Source organism: Montipora capricornis, chromosome 12, assembly GCF_036669925.1.
Source record: "Montipora capricornis isolate CH-2021 chromosome 12, ASM3666992v2, whole genome shotgun sequence".
Classification (NCBI taxonomy): domain Eukaryota; kingdom Metazoa; phylum Cnidaria; class Anthozoa; order Scleractinia; family Acroporidae; genus Montipora; species Montipora capricornis.
This window is the reverse complement of record NC_090894.1, coordinates 21,587,212-21,592,211: the sequence shown is the minus strand read 5'-3', so window position 1 is coordinate 21,592,211 and position 5,000 is coordinate 21,587,212. Positions and strand designations below refer to the sequence as shown.

The 5,000-nt window shown below is 42.4% G+C and overlaps 1 pseudogene; it reads right to left on the bottom strand.

Moving 5' to 3' along the window:
• The window catches only part of LOC138025514 (uncharacterized), a 4,199-nt pseudogene extending 3,089 nt beyond the window's left edge, over positions 1-1,110 (bottom strand).
• Positions 1,111-5,000: the final 3,890 nt, after the last annotated feature.

Here is a 5,000-nt window from a genome sequence, read left to right as displayed (position 1 = left end):
CCTTGTGCAAATAGTTCACCCTGAAGTCTAAATAGATACAATTCATTTCTGAGTAAATGAAACGAAACAAAAATGTAGTTTAAGGAATGGAGGCAAATAAAACAAACCGTGCCATTGTCACTGCCTCCAAGACAGAAGAGATTAAAAGCCAGTTAGATAAAACAGCAAAGATCCACCCCTAACACTGGGCTCATTCGACAAGAACTGCTAAAGATGATGAGATACTTATGTTTAGGACTTGCACAAATTGTGCCCTTTTTTAATTAGGCTCAACAGATTTCATGAGCAGCATTCCAAGACATCACAATTGTCTTCACTGGTGTGGACAAGACATGGAAAAGTTCTTTTCATAGCTTGAAAAGTGCAAGAAGCAGATTGCTGATCCTATGGAATAGCATGTTCAACAATGTACATTGGCTTGATTATGTCAACTTTACCACAAAATATATTTACAATAACCAGTTGAAGAATGTGGGCACTAAAAAGCGCTGTGGTTCGCTGTTGGCAATCAGAAGGACAATTAAAATACTGATTTTACACTGACATGACAATACTTGCACGTTGCAGTCAATAGCTTTGGGTCAATGTATACTGGGGAAAGTCGTTGTCAGAAGGCTCATATACACCGATAAGAAATCAGATAATCATTCAAGTGTATGAAAAATTAATGATAATTAGGTTTAATTGATTGAAAATAAACATGCAATATAAACGACACATTACGAAAGACAGCGAGCACACCTCCGTGACTAAATAGCTAGAACCAGGGCTTTCATTAAACCTTAGCTCACTGGATTTTACGGTAATCAAATGTCTGTGATGTTACGGGTGAAACTGTGTGCAATGGCTTTTTCCAAACTGTTTAAAAATCACAGCCCCGTCTAATAATAGCCGTCTATAAAATTGATTTGGTTTAGAATAAAATGAATTGAAAAGAAAAGAAAGATTTCTCTGTCATCTACCGCATTCTCGTTGCTCGTGCATACATCCATCCGTACTTTTGGTTTCTTACATCAAATTTTACAGCTTTGGGTTCTCCCTTACGTACTCCATTTTGTTTGTTGGCAGTTGTCGTACCCAGATTTCTCTCACCTTATTCCTTGCCGCCATTTTGGAAAAAATTTGCATATTTGTCCATCCTCGATGGACAAAATTTGATCACGTGATCTGCTGTGTGCCAGGGTCTTCTCAAGACCCGCCGCCATATTGAAAGCCGAGAAGACCCTGGGAACGAGGTTGGTGAACAGTATAACCTGAACACTAGTGCCCAGGGCCCGGTTTAACACTAATCCCAGATCAACTTTCCCAGATTAGGGTTGATTAGGGTGCGTTTGATCGACCGTATTTCGGAATAGGAATACATGGAATAGAAGTTAGAAATCCTTCATTTTTACGGAGATTCACAATACGAATTGTCAAATAGCTGCTAAAATGCTATTTTAAGCACACATTCTCATTATCCTTGCTTCTTCGAAACGCGCCAAACATACCGTTTTAATCATCACTCCAACATGAGGTATTCTTATTCCGGAATAGGGTCAATCGAACGCCCCCTAAAAATTAACCAAGGAGTTCATTTCTCTATTCCCAAATGCTGTTCAACGCTGATATTCTGCAAAACTTTACATTAGAAGAAGTCAATCTTCAAAAACAAAAATAAGAAAAAGAAACTTTCACAAAAAAGTTGAAAAACATAACGGCTAATCCTGGATTAAGTTAATCGGCTTGCGAACAACTAGGCCCTGGTATAAACATAGATATAAAAGTGCAGATTCTTGACTATCACATTTCATGATCTCCAAGGTCTTTCGTCTATAAAGGATGGAATCTCTTCTTTTTTAGTTTTGGGGAGGGTACGCCAGTTGGACAGGAGCTATTTGCTCAATGTTAAGTTCATTCATCAATGCGTTTTCAAAAAAAAAAAAAAAATTTGTCAATATTTGTTAAACGGCGTGATTGGGACCATCCATTGCCACAGACTGCTCGATGCAGCCACACCAGTTAGAAAATATGCATATGTCATAATAGTGCTGGGGTGACAAGGCAGCAATCACGTTGAGGCAGAACTTACAAAACAGGGTGAATACTGATAATGGGCGGTTGTTTTTTCTGGGGGTCAGACATTGATAGTGGCGCTACCAGCTGCTTCAAGGAGGGGCCGTGGACAATCTTGCGAGCCAGCGAGTCAGTGAGAGCCATAGCGAGTGCTGCACATAATTAAGTCACTAAGCAACAGGCACCCTTTAAAACAGTTGAGCTTTGGCCATAAGCTGTCTGTCGTGTACGTACGGCATGGCTCGCCATGTTTGGGTCTCGCAAGTCTCCCCAGAGCACACATGGCTTGCATGGAACTCGCATGTGGGCTCGCTGGCTCGCACATTGTCGCTGGCATCTCCTATTGAAAGATGCGCAGAAAACTTGGTGCGATTTGAGTCAAGACACTCAATATCGCTAGGTTTTGAACAAGCCCCCAATACTCAGAACATTTGCCTGAGTTTATTGTTGATTAAAGGCTTACCCCACAAGCAATTCATGTACGCGCACTCGGTGACGTTCAGTTGGTTGAGCATATAGGGTTGTCTATGGGGCGGGAGTGTCGTGGATTCGACTCGCGGCTCGGACTCACACTCAAGGTCTTAAAATGAACTGAGGAAAAAGTGTCTGCCTTTGTAATTATATCCGCCAGATCTGGTTCGAGCGAAGTCTTCTCGTGTATAAAGGAATTTAAACTCGTAGGTTCGGTCTTCACCAATAACTTCGGGGTGCATGTTTATAAGTTCTCTGTGGGACGTTAACGAACTCAGCACACTATTCGCTGCTCCACAAGAGTAGGGGATGAAGTATATCCTTGAGTGCGTTTTTTTTTTTTCGCAGCGGAAAGTAGCGCGCTTGGCGTAAGATGTCGCTAGAGCTGTGTTTCTTTATGAGGGCCGTCTAGAGGTCAATAAACAGGCCCAAGTGAAAAGGTGACTTTGCCGTAGTGGCTTGGCGAAAGCATGTAGACCTAGATGTCTCGGGATATCAATATACGCTCGCAGATTTGGGGGGGGCTAACGAGACAGAAGAAGCATAACAAAGAACCCCCGAAGCTTTGTATGAAACCCGCAAATAGACTTCAAGAAGGCAGATCAGAAATTCCAATGGCGCCATTTCCGATTTGCGTTTGCTTTGTCGAATCGGATTTCGAAGTGAGTCTTTGGGGTGGCTAGGCTAAGTATTGATAATGACAGATGAGGTTGATTTGCATACAAGTTAAGATACGCAACTCATGTCGCATGAGGGGGTTGAGATGTTGTGGCACTCGGACGTTGGGCGCTTTGAATAGGCTGAGGCATGTCACGAATATTCATCGGAAAAGTAAAATGGGCTATGAGTGCAGCGCGAAGAGAAATTCATGAGCGTAGTCAGGGTAAGAGATCCTGGCTATTGAATGCGTGGATAATTATTCGTGCGAATTACGCTAACGTCGAGATGCTCTGGAAGCCACATTACGGTAATGCCAGAGCCGTATTTGCGTGTATGGCTTTCACACCTGAATTTGAAATGTATTGTTAGTATGACTTGTATCGATAAAGGGTGCGTTTGGGATAGAAACATCATACCAATACAGAACACATTAATACCACCACTGTCGCAAGCCTTCCAAGGTGGTAACAATGACTGTTATGTGGAAGAAAGTCCTGAAAGACATGGGCTGACGGGTGACTAAAAGTAATCCTGCCTTCAATTGACACACCTTCCTGGTACGGATAGATTTTTGCCTATCGGGGAGGGGGGGCCCAGCTCCTGCAGTTATTTCTACTTTTCGGTCCCCAACTTATTTTTGGTCATTATTAGCAAGCAGGACGTTTTTTGAAGCGCGGCGGATCAACAACTCGGAAGCCAACATTTTCGCCGGGACAATGGCGTCTCCCAAGATTTTCAAACTGGAAACACACCTTGACTTCGGCAGGTTGTCGTCTGTCGCTCTCAACAACGTCGAGGGTGGCTTGATTAAACTCAGACACCTGCGGTTTTGGAGAGCAATAATCTCGTGTCCCTTGAGTTTTTTTGTTTTTGTTTTTTGGTTTTTCTGGAATAAGCGGGATGATAAGAAAACTTCTGCTTGTTCATGGGAGCGATACTCCAAGATGGAGAGGCCAGTGCTTATGAATCACTCATAGAGGATCTGTGCACTGAATTTGAGCTGGCCTGCCACATAGCAAAGAATGTGACAAGTTCGCTCTTGGAACATCCCTAAGCTTGAAGTCCTGTTCAAATAACATAGGAGTTTAGGCCGTTCAAGGAGGGACTATGAAGACCGATGAAAAGGGGCGGGGGGCAGCAAAATAAACCATGCTTTGCGTGATAGTCCGCAAGTGATGCACAAAATTGTGTGGTACCATCAGATTTTGTGGCATTTCACGTTGCATTTTTGCAAAATATCAACGGCAGAAGTCTGCTACCATGTAAGACGACGAAATCTGCAGTTCTATTCGGTATAGGGCGGCGTAAAGGACGACGATGCGGGGGCTTTAAAATTTACTACTTTCCTTTCTTAGTAATTCAAACGGCAAGAGCGTTTTTTTCGTATAAGAGGACGCTTCTAAATTTTCGTGGCTCGTTTGAAGCGGAAGGGAAAAAAAAAAAACGACCACATAATGTAATGAAGAAAAGTGTTGCGGGTGGATACCGCTTGAATTTCGAATTTTTTAGAGCGATGTCGATCAATATACGGGGCTACATGGTCCGGGATTCTGCTTAGCTCGTGGATGGGCTTAAAAAAACAGGGTTGTAAAAACCACTTTCCAAAAATTTTCATCAAAAGTATGTTGGGCGTGCAATACCGAATCTGTGTGTCGCGCTTTCTTCGATGGGAGACCTCCATGACCTAAGACCAAATGGCGTCTTAAAATTTTGGTGGACAAAGCCATTTCAAATTGACATTTTGCCAAGAAACTATTTCGAACAACAAAAGTACAATACAAATTTTCGATTTGATAAGTATAAGAAGTTATATT